This window comes from Nothobranchius furzeri, chromosome 3 (assembly GCF_043380555.1).
Source record: "Nothobranchius furzeri strain GRZ-AD chromosome 3, NfurGRZ-RIMD1, whole genome shotgun sequence".
Taxonomy (NCBI): Eukaryota; Metazoa; Chordata; class Actinopteri; order Cyprinodontiformes; family Nothobranchiidae; genus Nothobranchius; species Nothobranchius furzeri.
The window spans coordinates 16,109,378-16,127,580 of NC_091743.1; positions in this window are offsets into that span (position 1 = coordinate 16,109,378).

An 18,203-nucleotide genomic window follows, 5' to 3' on the forward strand; every position below is an offset into this window, starting at 1 on the left:
TAACCTCTCTTGGACATTCAGAAGCCAAGTTATAAGCCCTCAAAAGTGTAACTGGACTACTTCTTTAAAGTGACACCAGGCCCGGTGACCTTTGGGACATGGTTTGACCCCCTTAGGAAAGTGCTATCATCATGAAACGTTCAGATCACTTACAACTCAATAGATTCTACCTTCCTGTAACGTTTTAGCCTGATTGGACCTTGTTTTCACACAAATGAACCCAGAATGATGTGAAATTGTGCTTCGTGCAACATAATTCTGGGTGCCATTTAAAAACCATAAGTGCTAATGACTCCATTCCTGTTTGTGGTTGTAGGGGCTGTTGATTGGAGTATACTAAAACAAACCTGATCTCTCTAGGACATTCAGAAGCCAAGTTATAAGCCCACAAAGGTGTAACTGGACTACTTCTTTAAATTGACACCAGATCCTGTGACCTTTGGGACATGGTTTGACCCCCTTAGGAAAGTGCTATCATCATGAAACGTTCAGATCACTTACAACTCAATAGATTCTACCTTCCTGTAACATTTCAGCCTGATTGGACCTTGTTTTCACACAAATGAACCCAGAATGATGTGAAATTGTGCTTCGTGCAACATAATTCTGGGTGCCATTTACAAACCATAAGTGCTAATGACTCCATTCCTTTTTGTGGTTGTAGGGGCTGTTGGTTGGAGTACATTAAAACAAACCTGATCTCTCTAGGACATTCAGAAGCCAAGTTATAAGCCCACAAATGTGTAAATGGACTACTTCTTTAAATTGACACCAGATCCGGTGACCTTTGGGACATGGTTTGACCCCCTTAGGAAAGTGCTATCATCATGAAACGTTCAGATAACTTACAACTCAATAGATTCTACCTTCCTGTAACATTTCAGCCTGATTGGACCTTGTTTTCACACAAATGAACCCAGAATGATGTGAAATTGTGCTTCGTGCAACATAATTCTGGGTGCCATTTAAAAACCATAAGTGCTAATGACTCCATTCCTTTTTGAGATTGTAGAGGCTGTTGATTGGAGTACACTAAAACAAACCTGATCCCTCTAGGACATTCAGAAGCAAAGTTATAAGCCCTCAAAGGTGTAACTGGACTACTTCTTTAAAGTGACACCAGGCCCGGTTACCTTTGGGACATGGTTTTACCCCCTATAGGAATGTGCGATCATCTTGAAACGTTCAGATCACTTACAACTCAATAGATTCTACCTTCTTGTAGCGTTTCAGCCTGATTGGACCTTGTTTTCACACAAATGGACCCAGAATGATGTGAAATTGTGCTTCGTGCAACATAATTCTGGGTGCCATTTACAAACCATAAGTGCTAATGACTCCATTCCTTTTTGTGGTTGTAGGGGCTGTTGATTGGAGTACATTAAAACAAACCTGATCTCTCTAGGACATTCAGAAGCCAAGTTATAAGCCCACAAATGTGTAACTGGACTACTTCTTTAAATTGTTACCAGATCCGGTGACCTTTGGGACATGGTTTGACCCCCTTAGGAAAGTGCTATAATCATGAAACGTTCAGATCACTTACAACTCAATAGATTCTACCTTCCTGTAACGTTTCAGCCAGATTGGACCTTGTTTTCACACAAATGAACCCAGAATGATGTGAAATTGTGCTTCGTGCAACATAATTCTGGGTGTCATTTACAAACCATAAGTGCTAATGACTCCATTCCTTTTTGTGGTTGTAGGGGCTGTTGATTGGAGTACACTAAAACAAACCTAACCTCTCTAGGACATTCAGAAGCCAAGTTATAAGCCCACAAAGGTGTAACTGGACTACTTCTTTAAAGACACACCAGGCCCGGTGACCTTTGGGACATGGTTTTACCCCTATAGGAATGTGCGGTCATCTTGAAACGTTCAGATCACTTACAACTCAATAGATTCTACCTTCCTGTAACGTTTCAGCCTGATTGGACCTTGTTTTCACACAAATGATCCCAGAATGATGTGAAATTGTGCTTCGTGCAACATAATTCTGGGTGCAATTTACAAACCATAAGTGCTAATGACTCCATTCCTTTTTGTGGTTGTAGGGGCTGTTGATTGGAGTACACTAAAACAAACCTAACCTCTCTAGGACATGCAGAAGCCAAGTTATAAGCCCACAAAGGTGTAACTGGACTACTTCTTTAAAGAGACACCAGGCCCGGTGACCTTTGGGACATGGTTTTACCCCCTATAGGAATGTGCGATCATCTTGAAACGTTCAGATCACTAACAACTCAATAGGTTCTTCCTTCTTGTAGCGTTTCAGCCTGATTGGACGTTGTTTTCACACAAATGGACCCAGAATGATGTGAAATTGTGCTTCGTGCAACATAATTCTGGGTGCCATTTAAAAACCATAAGTGCTAATGACTCCATTCCTGTTTGAGGTTGTAGGGGCTGTTGATTGGAGTACACTAAAACAAACCTGATCTCTCTAGGACATTCAGAAGCCAAGTTATAAGCCCTCAAAGGTGTAACTGGACTACTTCTTTAAAGAGACACCAGGCCCGTTGACCTTTGGGACATGGTTTTACCCCCTATAGGAATGTGCGGTCATCTTGAAACGTTCAGATCACTTACAACTCAATAGATTCTACCTTCTTGTAGCGTTTCAGCCTGATTGGACCTTGTTTTCACACAAATGGACCCAGAATGATGTAAAATTGTGCTTCATGCAACATAATTCTGGGTGCCATTTACAAACCATAAGTGATAATGACTCCATTCCTTTTTGTGGTTGTAGTGGCTGTTGATTGGAGTACATTAAAACAAACCTGATCTCTCTAGGACATTCAGAAGCCAAGTTATAAGCCCACAAATGTGTAACTGGACTACTTCTTTAAATTGTTACCAGATCCGGTGACCTTTGGTACATGGTTTGACCCCCTTAGGAAAGTGCTATCATCATGAAACGTTCAGATCACTTACAACTCAATAGATTCTACCTTCCTGTAACGTTTCAGCCTGATTGGACCTTGTTTTCACACAAATGAACCCAGAATGATGTGAAATTGTGCTTCGTGCAACATAATTCTGGGTGCCATTTACAAACCATAAGTGCTAATGACTCCATTCATTTTTGGGGTTGTAGGGGCTGTTAATTGGAGTACACTAAAACAAACCTAACCTCTCTAGGACATTCAGAAGCCAAGTTATAAGCCCACAAAGGTGTAACTGGACTACTTCTTTAAAGAGACACCAGGCCCGGTGACCTTTGGGACATGGTTTTACCCCCTATAGGAATGTGCGATCATCTTGAAACGTTCAGATCACTAACAACTCAATAGGTTCTTCCTTCTTGTAGCGTTTCAGCCTGATTGGACGTTGTTTTCACACAAATGGACACAGAATGATGTGAAATTGTGCTTCGTGCAACATAATTCTGGGTGCCATTTAAAAACCATAAGTGTTTATGACTCCATTCCTTTTTGTGGTTGTAGGGGCTGTTGATTGGAGTACACTAAAACAAACCTAACCTCTCTAGGACATTCAGAAGCCAAGTTATAAGCCCACAAAGGTGTAACTGGACTACTTCTTTAAATTGTTACCAGATCCGGTGACCTTTGGGACATGGTTTGACCCCCTTAGGAAAGTGCTATCATCATGAAACGTTCAGATCACTTACAACTCAATAGATTCTACCTTCCTGTAACGTTTCAGGCTGATTGGACCTTGTTTTCACACAAATGGACCCAGAATGATGTGAAATTGTGCTTCATGCAACAAAATTCTGGGTGCCATTTACAAACCATAAGTGCTAATTACTCCATTCCTTTTTGTGGTTGTAGGGGCTGTTGATTGGAGTACATTAAAACAAACCTGATCTCTCTAGGACATTCAGAAGCCAAGTTATAAGCCCACAAATGTGTAACTGGACTACTTCTTTAAATTGTTACCAGATCCAGTGACCTTTGGGACATGGTTTGACCCCCTTAGGAAAGTGCTATCATCATGAAACGTTCAGATTTCTTACAACTCAATAGATTCTACCTTCCTGTAACGTTTCAGCCTGATTGGACCTTGTTTTCACACAAATGAACCCAGAATGATGTGAAATTGTGCTTCGTGCAACATAATTCTGGGTGTCATTTCCAAACCATAAGTGCTAATGACTCCATTCCTTTTTGTGGTTGTAGCGGCTGTTGATTGGAGTACACTAAAACAAACCTAACCTCTCTAGGACATTCAGAAGCCAAGTTATGAGCCCACAAAGGTGTAACTGGACTACTTCTTTAAAGAGACACCAGGCCCGGTGACCTTTGGGACATGGTTTTACCCCCTATAGGAATGTGCGGTCATCTTGAAACGTTCAGATCACTTACAACTCAATAGATTCTACCTTCTTGTAGCGTTTCAGCCTGATTGGACCTTGTTTTCACACAAATGGACCCAGAATGATGTAAAATTGTGCTTCGTGCAACATAATTCTGGGTGCCATTTACAAACCATAAGTGATAATGACTCCATTCCTTTTAGCGGTTGTAGGGGCTGTTGATTGGAGTACATTAAAACAAACCTGATCTCTCTAGGACATTCAGAAGCCAAGTTATAAGCCCACAAATGTGTAACTGGACTACTTCTTTAAATTGTTACCAGATCCGGTGACCTTTGGGACATGGTTTGACCCCCTTAGGAAAGTGCTATCATCATGAAACGTTCAGATCACTTACAACTCAATAGATTCTACCTTCCTGTAACGTTTCAGCCTGATTGGACCTTGTTTTCACACAAATGAACCCAGAATGATGTGAAATTGTGCTTCGTGCAACATAATTCTGGGTGCCATTTACAAACCATAAGTGCTAATGACTCCATTCCTTTTTGTGGTTGTAGGGGCTGTTGATTGGAGTACACTAAAACAAACCTAACCTCTCTTGGACATTCAGAAGCCAAGTTATAAGCCCTCAAAAGTGTAACTGGACTACTTCTTTAAAGTGACACCAGGCCCGGTGACCTTTGGGACATGGTTTGACCCCCTTAGGAAAGTGCTATCATCATGAAACGTTCAGATCACTTACAACTCAATAGATTCTACCTTCCTGTAACGTTTCAGCCTGATTGGACCTTGTTTTCACACAAATGAACCCAGAATGATGTGAAATTGTGCTTCGTGCAACATAATTCTGGGTGCCATTTAAAAACCATAAGTGCTAATGACTCCATTCCTGTTTGTGGTTGTAGGGGCTGTTGATTGGAGTATACTAAAACAAACCTGATCTCTCTAGGACATTCAGAAGCCAAGTTATAAGCCCACAAAGGTGTAACTGGACTACTTCTTTAAATTGACACCAGATCCTGTGACCTTTGGGACATGGTTTGACCCCCTTAGGAAAGTGCTATAATCATGAAACGTTCAGATCACTTACAACTCAATAGATTCTACCTTCCTGTAACATTTCAGCCTGATTGGACCTTGTTTTCACACAAATGAACCCAGAATGATGTGAAATTGTGCTTCGTGCAACATAATTCTGGGTGCCATTTACAAACCATAAGTGCTAATGACTCCATTCCTTTTTGTGGTTGTAGGGGCTGTTGGTTGGAGTACATTAAAACAAACCTGATCTCTCTAGGACATTCAGAAGCCAAGTTATAAGCCCACAAATGTGTAAATGGACTACTTCTTTAAATTGACACCAGATCCGGTGACCTTTGGGACATGGTTTGACCCCCTTAGGAAAGTGCTATCATCATGAAACGTTCGGAACACTTACAACTCAATAGATTCGACCTTCCTGTAACGTTTCAGCCTGATTGGACCTTGTTTTCACACAAATGAACCCAGAATGATGTGAAATTGTGCTTAGTGCAGCATAATTCTGGGTGCCATTTAAAAACCATAAGTGCTAATGACTCCATTCCTTTTTGAGCTTGTAGGGGATGTTGATTGGAGTACACTAAAACAAACCTGATCTCTCTAGGATATTCAGAAGCCAAGTTATAAGCCCACAAAGGTGTAACTGGACTACTTCTTTAAATTGACACCAGATCCGGTGACCTTTGGGACATGGTTTGACCCCCTTAGGAAAGTGCTATCAATCATGAAACGTTCAGATCACTTATAACTCAATAGATTCTACCTTCCTGTAACGTTTCAGCCTGATTGGACCTTGTTTTCACACAAATGAACCCAGAATGATGTGAAATTGTGCTTCGTGCAACATAATTCTGGGTGCCATTTAAAAACCATAAGTGCTAATGACTCCATTCCTTTTTGTGGTTGTAGGGGCTGTTGATTGGAGTATACTAAAACAAACCTGATCTCTCTAGGACATTCAGAAGCCAAGTTATAAGCCCACAAAGGTGTAACTGGACTACTTCTTTAAATTGACACCAGATCCTGTGACCTTTGGGACATGGTTTGACCCCCTTAGGAAAGTGCTATCATCATGAAACGTTCAGATCAATTACAACTCAATAGATTCTACCTTCCTGTAACATTTCAGCCTGATTGGACCTTGTTTTCACACAAATGAACCCAGAATGATGTGAAATTGTGCTTCGTGCAACATAATTCTGGGTGCCATTTAAGAACCATAAGTGCTAATGACTCCATTCCTTTTTGAGGTTGTAGGGGCAGTTGATTGGAGTACACTAAAACAAACCTGATCTCTCTAGGTCATTCAGAAGCCAAGTTATACGCCCTCAAAGGTGTAACTGGACTACTTCTTTAAAGTGACACCAGGCCCGGTGACCTTTGGGACATGGTTTGACCCCCTATAGGAATGTGCGATCATCATGAAACGTTCAGATCACTTACAACTCAATAGATTCTACCTTCTTGTAGCGTTTCAGCCTGATTGGACCTTGTTTCACACAAATGGACCCAGAATGATGTGACATTGTGCTTCGTGCAACATAATTCTGGGTGCCATTTACAAACCATAAGTGCTAATGACTCCATTTCTTTTTGTGGTTGTAGGGGCTGTTGATTGGAATACACTAAAACAAACCTAACCTCTCTAGGACATTCAGAAGCCAAGTTATAAGCCCACAAAGGTGTAACTGGACTACTTCTTTAAAGAGACACCAGGCCCGGTGACCTTTGGGACATGGTTTTACCCCCTATAGGAATGTGCGGTCATCTTGAAACGTTCAGATCACTTACAACTCAATAGATTCTACCTTCTTGTAGCGTTTCAGCCTGATTGGACCTTGTTTTCACACAAATGGACCCAGAATGATGTGAAATTGTGCTTCATGCAACATAATTCTGGGTGCCATTTACAAACCATAAGTGCTAATGACTCCATTCCTTTTTGTGGTTGTAGGGGCTGTTGATTGGAGTACATTAAAACAAACCTGATCTCTCTAGGACATTCAGAAGCCAAGTTATAAGCCCACAAATGTGTAACTGGACTACTTCTTTAAATTGTTACCAGATCCGGTGACCTTTGGGACATGGTTTGACCCCCTTAGGAAAGTGCTATCATCATGAAACGTTCAGATCACTTACAACTCAATAGATTCTACCTTCCTGTAACGTTTCAGCCTGATTGGACCTTGTTTTCACACAAATGAACCCAGAATGATGTGAAATTGTGCTTCGTGCAACATAATTCTGGGTGTCATTTACAAACCATAAGTGCTAATGACTCCATTCCTTTTTGTGGTTGTAGGGGCTGTTGATTGGAGTACACTAAAACAAACCTAACCTCTCTAGGACATTCAGAAGCCAAGTTATAAGCCCACAAAGGTGTAACTGGACTACTTCTTTAAAGAGACACCAGGCCCGGTGACCTTTGGGACATGGTTTTACCCCCTATAGGAATGTGCGGTCATCTTGAAACGTTCAGATCACTTACAACTCAATAGATTCTACCTTCTTGTAGCGTTTCAGCCTGATTGGACCTTGTTTTCACACAAATGGACCCAGAATGATGTAAAATTGTGCTTCATGCAACATAATTCTGGGTGCCATTTACAAACCATAAGTGATAATGACTCCATTCCTTTTTGTGGTTGTAGGGGCTGTTGATTGGAGTACATTAAAACAAACCTGATCTCTCTAGGACATTCAGAAGCCAAGTTATAAGCCCACAAATGTGTAACTGGACTACTTCTTTAAATTGTTACCAGATCCGGTGACCTTTGGGACATGGTTTGACCCCCTTAGGAAAGTGCTATCATCATGAAACGTTCAGATCACTTACAACTCAATAGATTCTACCTTCCTGTAACGTTTTAGCCTGATTGGACCTTGTTTTCACACAAATGTACCCAGAATGATTTGAAATTGTGCTTCGTGCAACATAATTCTGGGTGCAATTTACAAATCATAAGTGCTAATGACTCCATTCCTTTTTGTGGTTGTAGGGGCTGTTGATTGGAGTACACTAAAACAAACCTAACCTCTCTAGGACATTCAGAAGCCAAGTTATAAGCCCACAAAGGTGTAACTGGACTACTTCTTTAAAGAGACACCAGGCCCGGTGACCTTTGGGACATGGTTTTACCCCCTATTGGAATGTGCGATCATCTTGAAACATTCAGATCACTAACAACTCAATAGGTTCTTCCTTCTTGTAGCGTTTCAGCCTGATTGGACGTTGTTTTCACACAAATGGACCCAGAATGATGTGAAATTGTGCTTCGTGCAACATAATTCTGGGTGCCATTTAAAAACCATAAGTGCTAATGACTCCATTCCTTTTTGAGGTTGTAGGGGCTGTTGATTGGAGTACACTAAAACAAACCTGATCTCTCTAGGACATTCAGAAGCCAAGTTATAAGCCCTCAAAGGTGCAACTGGACTACTTCTTTAAAGAGACACCAGGCCCGGTGACCTTTGGGACATGGTTTTACCCCCTATAGGAATGTGCGGTCATCTTGAAACGTTCAGATCACTTACAACTCAATAGATTCTACCTTCTTGTAGCGTTTCAGCCTGATTGGACCTTGTTTTCACACAAATGGACCCAGAATGATGTAAAATTGTGCTTCATGCAACATAATTCTGGGTGCCATTTACAAACCATAAGTGATAATGACTCCATTCCTTTTTGTGGTTGTAGGGGCTGTTGATTGGAGTACATTAAAACAAACCTGATCTCTCTAGGACATTCAGAAGCCAAGTTATAAGCCCACAAATGTCTAACTGGACTACTTCTTTAAATTGTTACCAGATCCGGTGACCTTTGGGACATGGTTTGACCCCCTTAGGAAAGTGCTATCATCATGAAACGTTCAGATCACTTACAACTGAATAGATTCTACCTTCCTGTAACGTTTCAGCCTGATTGGACCTCGTTTTCACACAAATGAACCCAGAATGATGTGAAATTGTGCTTCGTGCAACATAATTCTGGGCGCCATTTACAAACCATAAGTGCTAATGACTCCATTCCTTTTTGTGGTTGTAGGGGCTGTTGATTGGAGTACACTAAAACAAACCTAACCTCTCTAGGACATTCAGAAGCCAAGTTATAAGCCCACAAAGGTGTAACTGGACTACTTCTTTAAAGAGACACCAGGCCCGGTGACCTTTGGGACATGGTTTTACCCCCTATAGGAATGTGCGATCATCTTGAAACGTTCAGATCACTAACAACTCAATAGGTTCTTCCTTCTTGTAGCGTTTCAGCCTGATTGGACGTTGTTTTCACACAAATGGACCCAGAATGATGTGAAATTGTGCTTCGTGCAACATAATTCTGGGTGCCATTTAAAAAATCATAAGTGCTAATGACTCCATTACTTTTTGAGGTTGTAGGGGCTGTTGATTGGAGTACACTAAAACAAACCTGATCTCTCTAGGACATTCAGAAGCCAAGTTATAAGCCCTCAAAGGTGTAACTGGACTACTTCTTTAAAGTGACACCAGGCCCGGTGACCTTTGGGACATGGTTTGACCCCCTATAGGAATGTGCGATCATCATGAAACGTTCAGATCACTTACAACTCAATAGATTCTACCTTCTTGTAACGTTTCAGCCTGATTGGACCTTGTTTTCACACAAATGGACCCAGAATGATGTGAAATTGTGCTTCGTGCAACATAATTCTGGGTGCCATTTACAAACCATAAGTGCTAATGACTCCATTCCTTTTTGTGGTTGTAGGCGCTGTTGGTTGGAGTACATTAAAACAAACCTGATCTCTCTAGGACATTCAGAAGCCAAGTTAAAAGCCCATAAATGTGTAAATGGACTACTTCTTTAAATTGTTACTAGATCGGGTGACCTTTAGGACATGGTTTGACCCCCTTAGGAAAGTGCTATCATCATGAAATGTTCAGATCACTTACAACTCAATAGATTCTACCTTCCTGTAACGTTTCAGCCTGATTGGACCTTGTTTTCACACAAATGAACCCAGAATGATGTGAAATTGTGCTTTGTGCAACATAATTCTGGGTGCCATTTACAAACCATAAGTGCTAATGACTCCATTCCTTTTTGTGGTTGTAGGGGCTGTTGAATGGAGTACACTAAAACAAACCTAACCTCTCTAGGACATTCAGAAGCCAAGTTATAAGCCCACAAAGGTGTAACTGGACTACTTCTTTAAAGAGACACTAGGCCCGGTGACCTTTGGGACATGGTTTTACCCCCTATAGGAATGTGCGATCATCTTGAAACGTTCAGATCACTTACAACTCAATAGGTTCTACCTTCTTGTAGCATTTCAGCCTGATTGGACGTTGTTTTCACACAAATGGACCCAGAATGATGTGAAATTGTGCTTCGTGCAACATACTTCTGGGTGCCATTTACAAACCTTAAGTGCTAATGACTCCATTCCTTTTTGTGGTCGTAGGGGCTGTTGATTGGAGTACACTAAAACAAACCTGATCTCTTTAGGACATTCAGAAGCCAAGTTATAAGCCCACAAATGTGTAACTGGACTACTTCTTTAAATTGACACCAGATCGGGTGACTTTTGGGACATGGTTTGACCCCCTTAGGAAAGTGCTATCATCATGAAACGTTCGGATCACTTACAACTCAATAGATTCTACCTTCCTGTAACGTTTCAGCCTGATTGGACCTTGTTTTCACACAAATGAACCCAGAATGATGTGAAATTGTGCTTAGTGCAGCATAATTCTGGGTGCCATTTAAAAACCATAAGTGCTAATGACTCCATTCCTTTTTGAGGTTGTAGGGGCTGTTGATTGGAGTACACTAAAACAAACCTGATCTCTCTAGGACATTCAGAAGCCAAGTTATAAGCCCTCAAAGCTGTAACTGGACTACTTCTTTAAAGTGACACCAGGCCCGGTGACCTTTGGGACATGGTTTGACCCCCTATAGGAATGTGCGATCATCATGAAACGTTCAGATCACTTACAACTCAATAGATTCTACCTTCCTGTAACGTTTCATCCTGATTGGACCTTGTTTTCACACAAATGAACCCAGAATTATGTGAAATTGTGCTTAGTGCAGCATAATTCTGGGTGCCCTTTAAAAACCATAAGTGCTAATGACTCCATTCCTTTTTGAGGTTGTAGGGGATGTTGATTGGAGCACATTAAAACAAACCTGATCTCTCTAGGACATTCAGAAGCCAAGTTATAAGCCCACAAATGTGTAACTGGACTACTTCTTTAAATTGACACCAGATCCGGTGACCTTTGGGACATGGTTTTACCCCCTATAGGAATGTGCAATCATCTTGAAACGTTCAGATCACTTACAACTCAATAGATTCTACCTTCTTGTACCGTTTCAGCCTGATTGGACCTTGTTTTCACACAAATGGACCCAGAATGATGTGAAATTGTGCTTCGTGCAACATAATTCTGGGTGCCATTTACAAATCAAAAGTGCTAATGACTCCATTCCTTTTTGTGGTTGTAGGGGCTGTTGATTGGAGTACATTAAAACAAACCTGATCTCTCTAGGACATTCGGAAGCCAAGTTATAAGCCCACAAATGTGTAACTGGACTACTTCTTTAAATTGACACCAGATCCGGTGACCTTTGGGACATGGTTTGACCCCCTTAGGAAAGTGCTATCATCATGAAACGTTCAGATCACTTACAACTCAATAGATTCTACCTTCCTGTAACGTTTCAGCCTGATTGGACCTTGTATTCACACAAATGAACCCAGAATTATGTGAAATTGTGCTTAATGCAGCATAATTCTGGGTGCCATTTAAAAACCATAAGTGCTAATGACTCCATTCCTTTTTGAGGTTGTAGGGGATGTTGATTGGCGTACACTAAAACAAACCTGATCTCTCTAGGACATTCAGAAGCCAAGTTATAAGCCCACAAATGTGTAACTGGACTACTTCTTTAAATTGTTACCGGATCGGGTGACCTTTAGGACATGGTTTGACCCCCTTAGGAAAGTGCTATCATCATGAAATGTTCAGATCACTTACAACTCAATAGATTCTACCTTCCTGTAACGTTTCAGCCTGATTGGACCTTGTTTTCACACAAATGAACCCAGAATGATGTGAAATTGTGCTTTGTGCAACATAATTCTGGGTGCCATTTACAAACCATAAGTGCTAATGACTCCATTCCTTTTTGTGGTTGTAGGGGCTGTTGAATGGAGTACACTAAAACAAACCTAACCTCTCTAGGACATTCAGAAGCCAAGTTATAAGCCCACAAAGGTGTAACTGGACTACTTCTTTAAAGAGACACTAGGCCCGGTGACCTTTGGGACATGGTTTTACCCCCTATAGGAATGTGCGATCATCTTGAAACGTTCAGATCACTTACAACTCAATAGGTTCTACCTTCTTGTAGCATTTCAGCCTGATTGGACGTTGTTTTCACACAAATGGACCCAGAATGATGTGAAATTGTGCTTCGTGCAGCATAATTCTGGGTGCCATTTAAAAACCATAAGTCCTAATGACTCCATTCCTTTTTGAGGTTGTAGGGGCTGTTGATTGGAGTACACTAAAACAAACCTGATCTCTCTAGGACATTCAGAAGCCAAGTTATAAGCCCTCAAAGCTGTAACTGGACTACTTCTTTAAAGTGACACCAGGCCCGGTGACCTTTGGGACATGGTTTGACCCCCTATAGGAATGTGCGATCATCATGAAACGTTCAGATCACTTACAACTCAATAGATTCTACCTTCCTGTAACGTTTCATCCTGATTGGACCTTGTTTTCACACAAATGAACCCAGAATTATGTGAAATTGTGCTTAGTGCAGCATAATTCTGGGTGCCCTTTAAAAACCATAAGTGCTAATGACTCCATTCCTTTTTGAGGTTGTAGGGGATGTTGATTGGAGCACATTAAAACAAACCTGATCTCTCTAGGACATTCAGAAGCCAAGTTATAAGCCCACAAATGTGTAACTGGACTACTTCTTTAAATTGACACCAGATCCGGTGACCTTTGGGACATGGTTTTACCCCCTATAGGAATGTGCAATCATCTTGAAACGTTCAGATCACTTACAACTCAATAGATTCTACCTTCTTGTACCGTTTCAGCCTGATTGGACCTTGTTTTCACACAAATGGACCCAGAATGATGTGAAATTGTGCTTCGTGCAACATAATTCTGGGTGCCATTTACAAATCAAAAGTGCTAATGACTCCATTCCTTTTTGTGGTTGTAGGGGCTGTTGATTGGAGTACATTAAAACAAACCTGATCTCTCTAGGACATTCGGAAGCCAAGTTATAAGCCCACAAATGTGTAACTGGACTACTTCTTTAAATTGACACCAGATCCGGTGACCTTTGGGACATGGTTTGACCCCCTTAGGAAAGTGCTATCATCATGAAACGTTCAGATCACTTACAACTCAATAGATTCTACCTTCCTGTAACGTTTCAGCCTGATTGGACCTTGTATTCACACAAATGAACCCAGAATTATGTGAAATTGTGCTTAATGCAGCATAATTCTGGGTGCCATTTAAAAACCATAAGTGCTAATGACTCCATTCCTTTTTGAGGTTGTAGGGGATGTTGATTGGCGTACACTAAAACAAACCTGATCTCTCTAGGACATTCAGAAGCCAAGTTATAAGCCCACAAATGTGTAACTGGACTACTTCTTTAAATTGTTACCGGATCGGGTGACCTTTAGGACATGGTTTGACCCCCTTAGGAAAGTGCTATCATCATGAAATGTTCAGATCACTTACAACTCAATAGATTCTACCTTCCTGTAACGTTTCAGCCTGATTGGACCTTGTTTTCACACAAATGAACCCAGAATGATGTGAAATTGTGCTTTGTGCAACATAATTCTGGGTGCCATTTACAAACCATAAGTGCTAATGACTCCATTCCTTTTTGTGGTTGTAGGGGCTGTTGAATGGAGTACACTAAAACAAACCTAACCTCTCTAGGACATTCAGAAGCCAAGTTATAAGCCCACAAAGGTGTAACTGGACTACTTCTTTAAAGAGACACTAGGCCCGGTGACCTTTGGGACATGGTTTTACCCCCTATAGGAATGTGCGATCATCTTGAAACGTTCAGATCACTTACAACTCAATAGGTTCTACCTTCTTGTAGCATTTCAGCCTGATTGGACGTTGTTTTCACACAAATGGACCCAGAATGATGTGAAATTGTGCTTCGTGCAACATAATTCTGGGTGCCATTTACAAACCTTAAGTGCTAATGACTCCATTCCTTTTTGTGGTTGTAGGGGCTGTTGATTGGAGTACACTAAAACAAACCTGATCTCTCTAGGACATTCAGAAGCCAAGTTATAAGCCCACAAATGTGTAACTGGACTACTTCTTTAAATTGACACCAGATCGGGTGACTTTTGGGACATGGTTTGACCCCCTTAGGAAAGTGCTATCATCATGAAACGTTCGGATCACTTACAACTCAATAGATTCTACCTTCCTGTAACGTTTCAGCCTGATTGGACCTTGTTTTCACACAAATGAACCCAGAATGATGTGAAATTGTGCTTAGTGCAGCATAATTCTGGGTGCCATTTAAAAACCATAAGTCCTAATGACTCCATTCCTTTTTGAGGTTGTAGGGGCTGTTGATTGGAGTACACTAAAACAAACCTGATCTCTCTAGGACATTCAGAAGCCAAGTTATAAGCCCTCAAAGGTGTAACTGGACTACTTCTTTAAAGTGACACCAGGCCCGGTGACCTTTGGGACATGGTTTGACCCCCTATAGGAATGTGCGATCATCATGAAACGTTCAGATCACTTACAACTCAATAGATTCTACCTTCCTGTAACGTTTCAGCCTGATTGGACCTTGTTTTCACACAAATGAACCCAGAATTATGTGAAATTGTGCTTAGTGCAGCATAATTCTGGGTGCCATTTACAAACCATAAGTGCTAATGACTCCATTCCTTTCTGTGGTTGTAGGGGCTGTTGATTGGAGCACATAAAAAAAACTGATCTCTCTAGGACATTCAGAAGCCAAGTTATAAGCCCACAAATGTGTAACTGGACTACTTATTTAAATTGACACCAGATCCGGTGACCTTTGGGACATGGTTTGACCCCCTTAGGAAAGTGCTATCATCATGAAACGTTCAGATCACTTACAACTCAATAGATTCTACCTTCCTGTAACGTTTCAGCCTGATTGGACCTTGTTTTCACACAAATGAACCCAGAATGATGTGAAATTGTGCTTAGTGCAGCATAATTCTGGGTGCCATTTAAAAACCATAAGTGCTAATGACTCCATTCCTTTTTGAGGTTGTAGGGGATGTTGATTGGCGTACACTAAAACAAACCTGATCTCTCTAGGACATTCAGAAGCCAAGTTATAAGCCCACAAATGTGTAACTGGACTACTTCTTTAAATTGACACCATATCCGGTGACCTTTGGGACATGGTTTGACCCCCTTAGGAAAGTGCTATCATCATGAAACGTTCAGATCACTTACAACTCAATAGATTCTACCTTCTTGTAGCGTTTCAGCCTGATTGGACCTTGTTTTCACACAAATGGACCCAGAATGATGTGAAATTGTGCTTCGTGCAACATAATTCTGGGTGCCATTTACAAAACATAAGCGCTAATGACTCCATTCCTTTTTGTGGTTGTAGGGGCTGTTGATTGGAGCACATTAAAACAAATCTGATCTCTCTAGGACATTCAGAAGCCAAGTTATAAGCCCACAAATGTGTAACTGGACTACTTCTTTAAATTCACACCAGATCCGGTGACCTTTGGGACATGGTTTGACCCCCTTAGGAAAGTGCTATAATCATGAAACGTTCAGATCACTTACAACTCAATAGATTCTACCTTCCTGTAACGTTTCAGCCTGATTGGACCTTGTTTTCACACAAATGAGCCCAGAATGATGTGAAATTGTGCTTCGTGCAACATAATTCTGGGTGCCATTTACAAACCATAAGTGCTAATGACTCCATTCCTTTTTTTGGCTGTAGGGGCTTTTGATTGGAGAACACTAAAACAAACCTAACCTCTCTAGGACATTCAGAAGCCAAGTTATGAGGCCTCAAAGGTGTAACTGGACTACTTCTTTAAAGTGACACTAGGCCCGGTGACCTTTGGGACATGGTTTTACCCCCTATAGGAATGTGCGATCATCTTGAAACGTTCAGATCACTTACAACTCAATAGATTCTACCTTCCTGTAACGTTTCAGCCTGATTGGACCTTGTTTTCACACAAATGAACCCAGAATTATGTGAAATTGTGCTTAGTGCAGCATAATTCTGGGTGCCATTTAAAAACCATAAGTGCTAATGACTCCATTCCTTTTTGAGGTTGTAGGGGATGTTGATTGGCGTACACTAAAACAAACCTGATCTCTCTAGGACATTCAGAAGCCAAGTTATAAGCCCACAAATGTGTAATTGGAATACTTCTTTAAATTGACACCAGATCCTGTGACCTTTGGGACATGGTTTGACCCCCTTAGGAAAGTGCTATCATCATGAAACGTTCAGATCACTTACAACTCAATAGATTCTACCTTCTTGTAGCGTTTCAGCCTGATTGGACCTTGTTTTCACACAAATGGACCCAGAATGATGTGAAATTGTGCTTCGTGCATTATAATTCTGGGTGCCATTTACAAACCATAAGTGCTAATGACTCCATTCCTTTTTCTGGTTGTAGGGGCTGTTGATTGGAGCACATTAAAACAAACCTGATCTCTCTAGGACATTCAGAAGCCAAGTTATAAGCCCACAAATGTGTAACTGGACTACTTCTTTAAATTGACACCAGATCCGGTGACCTTTGGGACATGGTTTGACCCCCTTAGGAAAGTGCTATCATCATGAAACGTTCAGATAACTTACAACTCAATAGATTCTACCTTCTTGTAGCGTTTCAGTCTTATTGGACCTTGTTTTCACACAAATGGACCCAGAATGATGTGAAATTGTGCTTCGTGCAACATAATTCTGGGTGCCATTTACAAACCATAAGTGCTAATGACTCCATTCCTTTTTGTGGTTGTAGGGGCTGTTGATTGGAGCACATTAAAACATACCTGATCTCTCTAGGACATTCAGAAGCCAAGTTATAAGCCCACAAATGTGTAACTGGACTACTTCTTTAAATTGACACCAGATCCAGTGACCTTTGGGACATTTTTTGATCCCCTTAGGAAAGTGCTATCATCATGAAACGTTCAGATCACTTACAACTCAATAGATTCTACCTTCCTGTAACGTTTCAGCCTGATTGGACCTTGTTTTCACACAAATGAACCCAGAATTATGTGAAATTGTGCTTAGTGCAGCATAATTCTGGGTGCCATTTAAAAAACATAAGTGCTAATGACTCCATTCCTTTTTGTCGTTGTAGGGGCTGTTGATTGGAGCACATTAAAACAAATCTGATCTCTCTAGGACATTCAGAAGCCAAGTTATAAGCCCACAAATGTGTAACTGGACTACTTCTTTAAATTGACACCAGATCCGGTGACCTTTGGGACATGGTTTGACCCCCTTAGGAAAGTGCTTTCATCATGAAACATTCAGATCACTTACAACTCAATAGATTCTACCTTCCTGTAACGTTTCAGCCTTATTGGACCTTGTTTTCACACAAATGAACCCAGAATTATGTGAAATTGTGCTTAGTGCAGCATAATTCTGGGTGCCATTTAAAAACCATAAGTGCTAATGACTCCATTCCTTTTTGAGGTTGTAGGGGATGTTGATTGGCGTACACTAAAACAAACCTGATCTCTCTAGGACATTCAGAAGCCAAGTTATAAGCCCACAAATGTGTAACTGGACTACTTCTTTAAATTGACACCATATCCGGTG